Raw genomic sequence first — 14,680 nt, 5'->3', positions numbered from 1 at the left:
GACTTTTTACTTTAGATAGGAAGCGATGAGGAGATGTCACAGAAGAGTTTAAAATGGTGAAGGGCATTAATAAAATATATGCAGAAAAGCTTTTTGCCAGGTTGGACAGTAACAAGACCAGGGGTACAGGTTGAGAGAAAATAAGGGGAAAGTTAAAACAGCATTGGTGTTCGGATAATTTGCACATATTAATGTATGAAATGGTCTTTTTTGGAAGAAGATAGAAGCAGGTAGAGTAAATTTGTTTAAAATGGAATTGAATAGGCAACTAAGATAATGGAGATAGAGGGGTTACAGGGACATATGCAGTGATGGAAGGTAGACTGGTATCAAAATGGGTAATCTGTGGGTTTTGTGTGAATGTTGAGGTCTCTTGGTATCTTGGCATATTGATTCTCTCAAGCTGCCTTGTGGGTGTTGGCAAGCATCAACATGTCACATCATGTGTTAATGCAACCCTCTACTAAATGCACTTTCTACCTATCTCCCATCCACCTCAATAAACAATAAAAATCCAGAAATATTGTGATTGTTTATGTACAGTTAGTGATGTACAGGTAGTATAACATAAAATGTAAACACCTGGGTAAATGAGAGACACCAAGTATAGTGAAAGCAACGGCTTCCACACAGGTGTGGCCCATGTATTAATTAAGCAAATAACATCCCAGCATGCCAGTTTCAGGGTCATGTAAAAAAATTCTGTACAGGCCTGGGTTGCCTGTAATTATGGCGAGCATGGCTGCAAGAGGAGACCTCAATGACGTTGAAAGAGGGGCGATTATTGGGGAGTGTTTGGCAGGAGCTTCAGTGACAGACAGCTCAATGTGCTGATGTTTCACGAGCAATGATGTCTAAGGTGTTGTCGGCATGGAACTCCGAGGGAAAGACATCATTAGCAAAGGGCAACAGTGGGCAGAAGCACATACTCCAGGATTGTGATATTCATGCATTAATTTGAAGTGCAAGGCAAAGCATGTGAGCAACTGCAGATCAATTGACTGTAAATTTCAACCTGGTGTGTGCGCAGCCAGTTTCAACAAATGCAGTCTGCCGAGAACTCCACGGCATGAGATACCATAGTCAGGGTGCAGTGTACAAACCACTCATCACACCTGGTAATGCACGTTTGCAGGTCCAGTGGTGCAAAGAGCACAGGCAATGGACTACCGAGCAGTGGATAAATGTGATATGGTCAGATGAATCATCCTTCACCATGTTCTCAACAAATGGACAAGTGTACGTGTGGCACCAGCCTGAAGAACTCTACAACCCTGAGTGCTTGTTTCTAACAGTGAAGGTTTCTGGTGGTTCTGTAATGTTGTGGGGTGCATCATCCTTCACCATGTTCTCAACAAACGGATGAGTGCACGTGTGGCACCAGCCTGAAGAACTCCACAACCCTGAGTGCTTGTTTCCAACAGTGAAGGTTTCCGGTGGTTCTGTAATGTTGTGGGGTGCATTTTCCTGGCATGGTTTGGGTGCAGTCATTCCTAAAGAAGGCTAGGTCAATCCCAATCCCACTTAATGGTCCCAAGTGATCATCTTCACCCATGTTGCAGCATTTATTTCTTGCCAGGAGAGGCATCTTCCAGGATGACAATGCCCCCATCCACAGACCATGTGTGGTGTGGTCAACCAATGGTTTGATGAGCACAACAGTGATATTATCCTTATGTCATGGCCTTCTCAGTCACCAGACCTGAACCCAATTGAGCATTTATGGGATATTCTGGAATGATGCTGAAGACAGCATTTGCCACCTCCATCAAGCAGGTGTGAGTTGATTGACTTTCTCATGGAATAATGGTGCCGCATCCCTCCTGCAGAATTTCAGACGCTGGTGGACTCTATGCGAAGGCTCATACAGGCTGTACTGGCTGTATGTGGTGGCCCAATGCTCTATTAAGTGACTTTGACTTGGTGCTTCCATTTTTGTCCACGACCTGAACCTCGTTATCCATGCTTTTAGCTCATTCTAGATCGCCACCTCCTTTCCCATTGAGTGAACATTGAGCTGCATAGGGATCGTGATGTGGGTGGGGTTGGTGCCACGGATGTTGAATGGGCTTGTGGATTGAATGATTGAGCTGGAGATGTATGATGTGGATGTGGAACAGGCATGATGGAGCTATTGGCCTCCTCCTATGTCACGATTTCGTTGTATTTCCTTGTAACAGCAGTGTTATACAAAATCGTTTCCAACTTAATGGGAATATGTCCAGAATAATTTTTATATGAAAAAAAGGTTTAAAAAATGTAAGTTCATCAAAACTGATAAACATGCATGAGCCAAAGTTCTTAAATTTATAAAATCAAGCCAAGATTCGGCACACAGGAGGTCAAGATAATTCGTAGCCAAAGCGGTGATGCCATGGCTTATCCGACCACTTATCAACAAGACAAACTGCTTAATACAACTATGTCAGAAACCAAGGCAGTCGCAAGCTATCAAGCTGAGAAGCAGCATCAGCATGACAAAGGGTAGGGATGTAACAGGAGAAAGAAATAGAGGCAGAAACAGCAAGAGGAAATTAGATTTCGAAATGGGTGAAGGAATAAGAAAACCTTGATTAAATCCAATCCTAAAGTGTCACTGAAAAAAAACTTTAAAGAGGTCTTCAACATAGTGTGCAGACTTAATATCCCCATCAGAATGAGAAGACACATAGACAAAGATAAGGGAAAATAGAGATGGATGAAGAGAGAGAGAGAGGGAGAGAGAGAGAGAGAGAGAGAGAGAGAGAGAGAGAGAGAGAGAGAGAGAGAGAGAGAGAGAGAGAGACAGAGACAGAGACAGAGACAGAGACAGAGACAGAGACAGAGACAGAGACAGAGACAGAGACAGAGACAGAGAGAGAGACCTGCAATACCAGGTCGATGCGTGCAGCGGATAGAGCAACGTCCTAATTCAACTTCCAATACTGAAAATCCATTTAATAGACTAGTCCCGCATTGCGGGAAATATCACCTATTAAACTGATAAGAACAGTTAATACACTTGAAAACGAGAAAGAGAAACAAGAGAGAGAGAGAGATAGAGAGAGATAGAGAGAGACAGAGAGAGACAGAGAGAGAGAGAGAGAGACAGAGAGAGAGACAGAGAGAGACAGAGAGAGAGAGAGACAGAGAGAGAGACAGAGAGAGACAGAGAGAGACAGAGACAGAGAGAGACAGAGAGAGACAGAGAGAGACAGAGAGAGACAGAGACAGAGAGAGAGAGAGAGAGAGAGACAGAGAGAGACACACAGACAGAGAGAGAGAGAGAGAGAGAGGGAGACAGAGAGAGAGATAGAGAGAGAGAGAGAGAGATAGAGACAGAGACAGAAAGAGAGAGAGAGAGAGACAGAGAGAGAGACAGAGAGAGAGAGAGAGAGACAGAGAGAGAGACAGAGAGACAGAGACAGAGAGAGAGAGAGAGAGAGAGAGACAGAGAGAGAGAGACAGAGAGAGACAGAGAGAGACAGAGAAATTTAAGCAAAAAACCACAAGAGAGAAAAGAGGAAGAGAGGAGTGGAGAGACAAAACAGACAAGCAAAGACAGGGACACATGGACATCGAAAAGTACTGTGATAGGGGAGATAAGAAGGGCGGACAACTCTGACAGGCCACTCTTACTGCCATCAATCACCATGTTCCTTGGCATCTGACCACTGCTCTTTACGTGCTCCAAATATATCATTAGTCGTGCTGTTTATTCCTCGGACCCCAACATGGGTCTATGCTACCATTGGGTATATGTCCTGTTATTTCTCATTGTCACAAGCCCCTTTGTGTAAAAATAAACACAAAACATGCAAATAATAATAATAGCCAGCTAGAATGGCTTGGTCCCCTAATAACAGTCATAATAACGTTCCGAAACTACTTATCATGATCATTGGTACAACCAAATTGTTTTACCTGGTGAAAGGTTTACTTCCTGTGTTGTCTATCATCGTGTCTTGTAGATGAGAAGTTAAGGTATTATAAGCAAGGGCCCTTTGCCTGTTTAGCCCTGAACTGAGCAACATTCCAAAAATAGATGGTGAGAAAGTGATTAAACTTTTCAAATGAGAACAGAAACCTGCAGGTAGTTAGAATTCCCTGACAGTCTCACCCTCCCCTCCAATCTGATTCCTGCACACCCCTGCGGAGCCCAATGCCCCATTAATTAGTGCATGGCAGCAGGATTGCTTTGAGAGTTCTAATTAACAAAACGGCGGAAGGATGCAAGGCGTGACATGGGCACAAGGCCTTGGGCGTGGTTGCTGTGTCAAAGGCCTACCACAGGGGGTAGCTGTGATGCAGGCAAGACAGTTAGGTAATGATGGGTAAAGTGATGCTATACAGGGTGCTTATAGAGAATGGAAAGTTTCTCTTTTTACAGAATTCATTTGTCATACATCTCAAGGTTAGGCATTGTCGGCAGAGTTACATTTAGAGACTGGAGTTGAGGCCAGGGGTGAGGAAATGGAGAAGGATATAGATGAAGTAGGCCGACGATAGACAGGAGATATGGGCAGATGAAGGAAATAATTAGATCGACTTGATCGAGGAACAACATTGGAGTAACCGCTGGAAAGAAAACTGGGATCATTACTGACTGGCTGTCTTGAGTTAGAAGGAAAGCAGGGGGCAAATTGCAGTTACACACTCCTGATAATAGGACCTGCCAAGCACCACTCGAGTGCCTTTATGACAAGTGGTGGGTATGAAGAAACATCTGGCAAGCTTCTGAATCAATAGTCTGGCAAAATCTGAGTTTCTGGGTTTGCATTACCTGAATGCAACAATATTATCGATGTCACACTTCACCGTCTGCCTCAATCTTGTTCTGTGTCAAAATGTCTGATTACATTAAACAAAGATAAAATATCATGAATTATCCTCCATTTAGAACCAGAACAGTAGAATAACTGTCCTTCTCCCTAGTTGTTTTTGAAGCATTTCTTTAACAGTGAATCGAATGATGACGTGTGAAGGGCATTTGCTATTGTATGACACAAGGGTTGCCATGATGCATTTATAATTTGTCTTGTATCCCTATAAATGTAAATATGAATCGTGGATATAAACACAGGAATCAAATTGCTGTTTTGCTACTTCGAGGGCTACCAGGAAAGCCAAGAGGTACGCACACTTGCCTCTGAGCTGTCTAGCCGAGGTTTGAATCTCGACCTAGCTATAAACTGTTATCCTGAGTGTTTTGCAGGCAGGGTGAGGAATCACTGTGTGCCATCCATCGGTAGGACCCAGATGCCAGCCCTCCTCATTGATGGGAGTTAAAGATCCCATGGTATGCTTTCCAAATGGTAGGTGAGTTATAGCCGACACCCTGAACAAATTACATATTCCTACATCTTCAGTCGAGTAACTACTCTGCATCGGAGTGGCGACCTGTCCAGGATGGGTTCTTGCAAAGAAATGTCTCTTGACTAATGGCGATATGGCCTAGGACTGTGAAAAGAATATGTGCATTTGGTTGTTGATTAAAAATTATTTTACACTTTGAAATGCATTTCGAAGACAAAAATAACAAAATTACTCAAAATACAAAAAATAGAGAGAAAACCCCTGATCACGGATAAACGACTTCCTATTGCATCATGTTTACAAACAAACGGACATTTTTCAGTCTCAAACATCACCTAAAATACTTTCAAGAAGAACCATCAAAGCATTAGAATGAAAAATGGTAGAGATACAATGGGAATTAAATTAAAATTGGAGAATATTTAAAATATACTTACAACTGTGTGTGATACAACAAAACAATTGTAGATATATTTTTGACAACTGTAAATTATTACGGTAGTTATAGTAGTAATAATAACAATGATAACAATGACATTCTATTTTTTTTCACTATAAAAAAGCAGTAAGTATGAGGTAAGAAAGGCCTTTAAATGTACCGATTTATTTTGGAATCAAAGCATTTATGTTGAAACAAACATTATTGTGCAGAAGATTCAGCCTCATATTGGTGACAATTATTGTGCAGAAGATTCAGCCTCATATTGGTGACAATCAAAGTTTGAGCCTTTCGTCCATTACTGAAGAAATTGTACAATGCTGTTGACCAGAGCAGGAAAAGGGCATGCAAAGCACAGATGGTTCAGTGAATTACAGGGTACATAACTGCTGAGCGAAGTTGTAATTCCAATACCCTTTGCCAATTGTATAATGCAAATTCAGCTTCTGATTTTGCTGATTTTCTTTTTCTTCTTAAGTAAAGACATTTGCGTTTAAACATCCTTTGGTTCCATCCCTCCTTTGTGGCTGATGTACCCTCAATTGCGTCACAACAGATATTTTGCACGTCCACCTCTACTTTAACCCCCCCCCACCCCCATCCAAGATATAAAACAGAGCACTGTTGGGTAGTCAATCTAGTCTACCCTTATTATCAGTACTTCCGTCGATATGTTGGGTAGTCGATAAAGTCAAAAAAAAAATTTTTTTTTTTGATCTACCCTTATTATCACTTTTTCCGTCGATATGTCTGTCTGTCTGTCTGTCTGTCTGTCTGTCTGTATGTCTGTATGTATGTCTGTATGTTCGCTCCAGTGCTCCGTTAATACAATGGCGATTTCGATGAAACTTGGTTGGTAGGTTCATACCATGACCTAGTTGTGTGCAAATGAGAACCGTTGCTATGGACACCACCGTTGACGAGCAACGGGACTTTGAAATTTTTGAAAAATCATAAAAAAAAAAAAATTCGAAAATCAAAAATCCGGCCACGAGCGACTGTGGGCAGTACATTCAGCCATATTGTCAAAAATTTCCAGCCGGATCCTATGAAAACTGTCGGAGAAAATAGACTGAATGAACCCTGGTCAAAAACAATAAAAAAACGAAGTTCGTTATATCTCAGAGACTATGAGTCAGATATACATGAAACTGGTATGGTAGGTTCATGGTATGTCCTAGTTATGTGTGAGAAAGAACCGTTGCTATGGACGCTTTTGTTGGCTAGTAACGGCTGAAAAATGACTAAATTCGACTACCCATGTCCGCCTACCGGCTTGTCTGTATGTATGTCTGTATGTCCAGTAACTACTCAGAGACCCTTGGACAAATCAACACGAAATTTTCAGGGCACACTCAGGGTGTCTCCACTTAGATTTTCTGCAAAATATTTTTCCAAAATAAAAAAAATAATAATTTGGATTTCTCTTTAACGCTGTTATTGTTTGGGTTATTTATTCATTGTGGCGGACCAGCCCCATTACTTTGTCCGGTAACTAGTACGAGATCAAGTACCATGGATAAATAGGACGGGAAACTCCTAATACGCAAAATTAGAATTGTCTCGCTTTCATTGGAGGTCCCAAGAGCAACAAGATTATTTGATATTTCAAACTCTTCCAGCAAGTAAGCACAAACTCCACCCAGCCGGAGAGTGGGTACTCTGCTAGTTACTGATATTTTTCGCACAAGGAACCTGGCGTCTAGCCCATATGATTATGAATTTGTGTTATCTTTATCATGCGAATCGTCGAGTTTGCATTCAACAGACTTGTATCATACAAAGGATGAGGATATCCAGGAGGAAAACACGAGTGTTCACAGAGCTAGGCCGTACGTGGATCATGGCGACGGAGTTGGCTTCCCTGGTGAAAGTCTCAACTTACCGATTCATTGCCTCTGAATAATTTATCGTAGTGAATGGACTCATGTATTTCTCTAACCTTTTTATGTGGGAAACCTTTCATTGTTTAAACAAGGCATGTTTCACGCCTATATTGGTTTCTGCTAATTATACTCCTGTATTGCTGTATTGCATTGCAAGCTGACAGGCACCCCCTCATGTGCATCCTCAATTACATTTACATGCTTTGTGCTGATATTACACTCACTATTTCCTGGTTGACATGTATTCTGCAGGTGTTCATGTGATAATTTTCCTGAAACCCAGGATTGAAGAATGCCATTACTGTCAGAAATTTGATGAAACTAGTAAATACCCGTTCCCTCTGGGAATATGACTCGGTGAAGAAATAAGCCGAGCTGTGTAATAAAATAATTTTTTTGTGAGATTTGAATGTTTTGTTGAAGGAAAAAAAAAAAACTTCACTTCGATCTGTATAATTTAAATAATAGCCGTGCGTCCCCGTCGCTTAGCAGACGGCTTTAACCAAAAGGCAGCATGTTGCACTTCACAAACATGTTGCATGTCTATCTGTGAGTCTTAATGAGGATGTGAAATGAAGGTGAAACACCTGAAAGAAGAAAAAAAGGATCATTTATGACACATACTTGTTTTGTTGATGTTGCTATCGTTGGGGTTATGGTTGTTGAGGTATTCCTTCAGTGTACTTTTATATATTTTTTCTGTTGCTTTAAGAAGACTGCAGGAAAATGTGTGTGCTCCTTGCGTATCCTTTCTAAAGAATTCCTGCTGTAGTAGAATAATTAATGTTACAATTGGAACCACTACATTAAGCTTCAATTCCTTCTTCTATCTTGGCAATACTGGCTTTGAAACCAAGGATTTTCATGATGAAACGCACACAAATTTTTATTTGAAATAAATCGATTTTTCGATTCCCACAAAGGAAATCGATTTTTAGCTTTCCAATGGTACCATTTAATTATTCCACTACAGCAGGAACCGCTATATTAAAGCTCGAGATCCTGCTTCTAATTCACGTGAGGGACGGACGGACGCATTTCCTTTTAGTTTTAGTCATACCTGTTCCCTCTGGGAGCAAAAACAAAAAAAGGTGTCAATTACCCACTCCCTCCAGCATGGGTCAGTTGTTAAACCACCTGCACTATTCTCCATGTACAAGTGAAAATCGCAAGTTGTCTCCCCCATCCTCATGGGTGGGGAGTACGGGGGGGATGAAGGGAGAATTATTTTGTGGCCATATTATGGCCTTAGCCACCCTGAGCATGTAGGCAAAAATTTAATGGAGATTGCGCTATCCGTTTTCGATTCTATCATGATCAGACATACATGCATACATAATACAATAACCATTTCTTTTACGCCACGATGCGCATAGGGCCGCTGAAGCAGTTTCCTTTGGCTAAGGAGTACAGTCCTGGACAAGTCACCAACTCTGAAGCAGGATACTCAATGGCTTATTATCCCTTTAAGCTGGTACTCATTTTGCCAAACTCAGAAGGATGACAGGCTGAGTCAACACATGTGGTGTTATTTCAGCGGCATGAGAGGGTACTTAAACTCAAGACCCAAATATCTTAAGTCAGCCACCTTAACTGTTCAGTCAACACCAAGCTTGTACACATACATACATTCATACAATTGCCTTATTTTAGTATGATTGGAGGAAGCATCAAAGAACTATCCGAGAACGTGGCACAGATGTTCCTTCCTGCCCTAAAGATGCATCCAGGATTCCTTGGCTTGACCCTCAACATCTAGAGCCATCAGGTCTCCTATGCATATCATTTCCTGTCAAAATGGAGGTCTGGGATCTCTCAAGAGAAAACTTAGTAGGCAATAACTCACTTCTGTTTTTAGGAACCAAACAGCACAACTTCAAAATGTCTCACCTGCACACTTTCACAAAAAAATTAATCTTTTAAAAATACATTTCTACTCAATATCGGTCGGTGGTTGATATAAATCTGACATTATTTTGTGATGCTGGACTGCTGGAAAGAGATTACTCCTTTATAAGTTTTGTCATGAACGAGATAAGAGACATTTTCTGGGCTCCCCAGTTGTTCATTGGTTTCCATTATCTGCCATTGAAAGACTGCAAACTGTTTACTGGCTTTGTATACACATTACAAAAAAACTTTTTATACTATACTTTTTATTGTACGAGTAAGATGACCAAAATGTTTATACATTTGCAAGGTTTCAGAGCCTAAAACAGTACTGTGTGTTATTCATTTCCAATTCTTCAGTTAAGGTCTACACTGTTCCCAGCTTGATGGAATTGTGAAAAGTAGTGTTCGGTTATTTAGCCCTTGTTGGACTTATTGGAAATGGGGGCAAATGACAATGGGGGCAAAACGAATGACTTATTTAGCCCTTGTTGGAAATGGGGGCAAATGGATTTGGTCTCGATTTTCAGGTTTGTGCGTGAGTACGTGCGTGCATCCGCAACCACATCTTGGACATGACCAATTTTATTTGCACTTGGCACAAAGACAACACATGATGGAATACGTAAGCATGTAAAAAAAATTGAGATCAGGTTCAAGATGGCTGACTGGCGGCGATAGGCATGTCAAACTTTTATCGAGATCAGATCCAAGAGGGCCGACTGGCAATCATTTTAGTTGTAAAAAAAAAAAAACCCTGATGTTGAACACGTCCTCAACCATTTCTTGGACATGCATTTACCGATATTGTTCAAACTTGGCACACAGAGATAATGAATGATGGATTACATCAGCACATCTTTTGTTTTTTCAAGATCAGATCCGAGATGGATGACTGGTGGCCATTTTGTTACTTAAATGTTTCCCCAACCATTTCTCTGACAGGCATGATCTGATTTTGTTTAGACGTGGCACAAGCGCAGTACAAACTGGCATACAGTTGCACCTAACTGTATTTTGCAATCTGCCCAAAGATGGCCAACTGGTAGACTGACAGCCATTTTAGTTGTAAAAAAAAAATCTGATGTTGAGAACACGTCCTCAACCATTTATTGGACAAGTATTTACCGATGTTGTTCAAACTTGGCACACAGATAATGAATGATGGCTTACATTAGCACATCTTTTTTTTTTTTCAAGATCAGATCTGAGATGGATGACTGGTGGCCATTTTGATACTTAAATGTGTCCCCAACCATTTTTCAGACATGCATAGTCCGATTTTGTTCAAACTCGGCACAAGCACATTCATGATGGTATACACGTGTGAATCACTTTATTTTGTGATCTGATCAAAGATGGCCGACTGGAAGACTGATGGCCATTTTAGTTGTACGTAAATATAGGCTAGCCCTTTAACTCCACACAGAAAATTACTGAAACAATGGGGGCTATGACATTTTATGTCTTTTTTACCTGTTCACTGATGGGGGGACTTCTCATTGCACAACTTCACTGCAGTGAGTATTTTTGTCCCAACATGAAACCTTGTGAAAATAAATAATTTATAAACACATGTCCAGCCAGGACTACAAATGGTGATGACTACTTCTTTCCTTCTTATATACAGCATATGGCTGTGAGTAGCATCATTTCCTGGGGTAGCAGAGATGCAACTGTGCCACTGATGCAGTGCCCCCAGTGGGTTTGAGGAGGAATTTGTAATTTATTCAGGGTGCCGGTAATAGCTCGACTACTCTTTGTGAAGGACACTGGAATATTTAGCATCCACAAACTAATGACAGCAGATCGACGCCAAGTTTAATGCACATCTTAGAGCAGCACACACATTGATGCCTCGACCCGCCTGCAAAACACCAGGATGACAGTTTAAAGCTGGGTCAGGATTCAAACCCAGGCTAGACAGCTCAGAGGTAAGTGTGCATACATCTTGTCTATCCTGCTAGCCAAAAGGTAATGAGAAAACACAAAAAAGAATTAACGATGACATTACACACAGCAACCCTTTCTTGTTTTATGTTATGTTTTAATTCTTTAGGTTATGTTTTCACTGCTTTCTGTTTGTTTGTTACTTGGCAAATTTTATTGTTTTGACAAGTATGTTGATTGCCTCCGTTTGTTTGTGTGTGTGTGTGTGTGTGTGTGTGTGTGTGTGTGTGTGTGTGTGTGTGTGTGTGTGTGTGTGTGTGTGTGTGTGTGTGTGTGTGTGTGTGTGTGTGTGTGCGCTCGCCTCCGGCCCAAACCGCTGAATCAACCCTTCTGAAATTTTCAGAGATTAATGTCACCGACCATGCGACGGTCACGCACTGAAGCTTCGTAAAATTAAGTCAAACGAAAAGGTCAACATAGGCCAATCAGCCAATTTGAGCCAGATTTCCTAAAATTCTCAAATTTCATCCGATTGACTTGAAATTTGAACAGTATTTGCATATCAGGTTAATGAATTCAACCACCTATTAATTTTGTGGACAAAAGGTCAACACAGGCCTAATTTGTAAAATTGATAGGTAGGGCCAAAAACTACAGTAAATATGTCACTATCTCAAAAAGTTGTGGACAAGTTATGACAAAACAAGGTGGGTGAGTTGGATCGGTGACAAGAACAAGCGGATTGGATTTTGGTTCATATCCAGCCCATCAGTGGGATACAAAACGTGAACTGTTCCACCTGGCAGAGGTATGCGCTCTACCGAGTGCTGTTTTGCCAAGTTGTCACTCCATGAGTGATTTTTCATTTGTTTGTTTGTCTATCTGTGTGGAGGATATCTCAAAAACTTGTGGACGGATCCAGATCTGATAATTTTTTAAGTGATTCTTCACCATTGAGAGATGGGGCGAAACCGATATATAGCACAATATCTCAAAAAGTTGCGTACGGATTTGGATGAAACTTGGTGGACAGGTTAGTTGTGCGACAACGACGAATTGATTAGATTTTGGTGAAGATCCGAATCCGGATCAGACTACTGTCATTTATTAAGTGAGTCTTCACCATTGAAAGATAGGCCTCAAAAACGATATATAGCACAATATTTCAAAAATGTAGTGGGCCAGATATGTTCTCGTAGAACAGGCATTACAGGGCGGAGGTATGCGCTCCACCGAGTGCCCTTCTCGTTTTGCATGTGTGGACCTTGGGTTCCCTATATAAGATGGGGAATGATACAATTAGAAAATGCATGTTGATGAACATCGGTGATGGAATCATTGGTAAACACAATGCTGATTGTGTTGTAATAGAAGCCCAGTGTCAGGTTTTTTTGTGGAAGTGGGGCAGGAAGTGTGATACTACTCCTCTTGACCAGGATCACTGCATATTCATTTGTACCATCAGCTATGAATCTTCCTTCCTCATCCACTTTCAAACATCACAAGAGATTCTTCACCGACAGGTCGTGGTGAATGAAATTGTGATGTGCAACTCTGACGACATTTGGCCCTTCATCAATCGTGAAAGGCAGCACGACCTTCAAGGCCACCACCAACATCGTCAGTGATGTTGTTCTGTCGGTAATGTTTTTGGGATCGCACCAGGTTTCGGAAGACAAAAGAAACGAAGATGAGGACTCATTGTTGCCATAAAATGACCCGTAGCATTGAAATGCCTTCATCACAATGCCCCGAGCAAATCGACAGGCGATTCCATAAATTCACAGCAACAATGGAGAAAATTGAAATTTCTACATCATTTGCCATCATTTTTCAACTGGGCAAAACTACGAAACCTCCTCCCGTGGAGTGCTGTTATAACTCACGACGATGTTGCCTGACCGTTTCAGTGAAATGTCACTTAATGAGAACCTTCCGAAGACACCTTGAAAGATTAGCTTCATTGCAAAATACCTGATAGGACGTTCCCCATGAGACCGTGAGAGTTTTTGGTAGAACTGGTGTTGTTGGAGGGAGGATAAAGACAATATGCACATACCTTGTTGTTAAACAGCACGCAGACTCCAATTGCAGCCAATGTAGTCACTGGAGGTTTAAAACATAAATATATCTTTGCTGAATGAAAATCAGCGATATAAAAAGGGGAAATTGCATTATACAATAGGCAAAGATGGCAGGTGGTTGAACTTTAAACAAGAGGGGGGAAACTGCGGTGCATTTTAACATGGAGGGAGGGGGGAGAAGGGGTGCATTGGGACAGCCTCTCTCCCAGTTATCGTTGGCCATTGACATTAATTGGCAACACATTGGCACTTACAACATCCTGATATTAATCGTTGTTAGCACTTAGCATCTTTGGCCAAGAATAGCTATGAGAAGGGATGTCCTGATGCACCCTGTGGCCCAATTCACACTCGTCTCTCCCACAAACGTTCTCTCATCACATCACAGTTTTTGCCTCAATTCAGTCATAAACCCAAGAGGCTGATTGTATGAATAACTGATTGATTAGTTATCCCAGTACACTGTGTTTGGTGGCTGGTGGTACATACAGCTGCTCTTGGCCTGATATATTTTAAAAATCCATCTGTCAAAGAAACAGCATAAAAATTCCAAATTGGCACGTCATTCAGGCTAAATAACCTGATTGCTCTTAGGGAGTGAATATTAAATGTTATTTTTTTTTTTGAAAAACCTCACCGTTGACCAGGATATGCAACTAGAACACACAGGGATGGGTGAGATTTCTCAGTGGTCGACCATTCGTGACGTTCAAGACGAAAACGTAATAAACTCGAAGGGCACTCAGTAAAGCGCGTACCTGCACCAGGCTGCAGTTTACGTTTTGTATCCCACCGACAGGATGGATCTCGATCTACTGACCTGAACCAAAATCAAATTGGCTTGTTCATGTCATCTTACCAACTCATCCCTATCTCTCCTCATATTGTTTTGGCTCCATCTCTCAATAGTGAAGAATCACTTTAAAAATTCAAGTATACATATCCGGATCTTCACCAAAATCTGATCGATTCGTCCTCGTCACACACCTAACCTGTCCACCAAATTTCATCTGAATCCGCCCACAACCTTTTGAAATATCCTGCACTCAAACAAACAGACAGGGGTGAAAACAATACCTCTGTCCATCGCAGGTGGTGGAGGTAACAATAACCAACATTGCCAGCCTGTGGTTGCAATCAAAAGCTCCATGTTTTCAGCAACATGGACATTTCTGCTGCCCAGCGGCCCAAACCAC

General features: G+C 41.4%; 1 protein-coding gene, 1 long non-coding RNA gene and 1 other non-coding gene across 5 annotated transcripts in view; 1 reads left to right on the top strand and 2 right to left on the bottom strand.

Moving 5' to 3' along the window:
• The window catches only part of LOC147018116 (IQ motif and SEC7 domain-containing protein 1-like), a 396,789-nt gene that overhangs the window by 245,643 nt on the left and 136,466 nt on the right, over positions 1-14,680 (bottom strand). The gene's annotated exons all lie outside the window — the stretch shown is intronic.
• The window catches only part of LOC147018117 (uncharacterized), a 104,663-nt gene that overhangs the window by 60,587 nt on the left and 29,396 nt on the right, over positions 1-14,680 (top strand). The window lies entirely within an intron of this gene.
• LOC147018118 (U2 spliceosomal RNA) lies at positions 2,838-3,020 on the bottom strand. Its single transcript, XR_015049001.1, has one exon. It is a non-coding gene; the product is annotated as a U2 spliceosomal RNA (small nuclear RNA).

This window comes from Eptatretus burgeri, chromosome 10 (genome assembly GCF_056783735.1).
Source record: "Eptatretus burgeri isolate ZD-2024b chromosome 10, Ebu_testis_v1, whole genome shotgun sequence".
Lineage (NCBI taxonomy): Eukaryota > Metazoa > Chordata > Myxini > Myxiniformes > Myxinidae > Eptatretus > Eptatretus burgeri.
The sequence above is the reverse complement of the archived record's forward strand: the minus strand, read 5'-3'. Positions and strand labels throughout refer to the sequence as shown.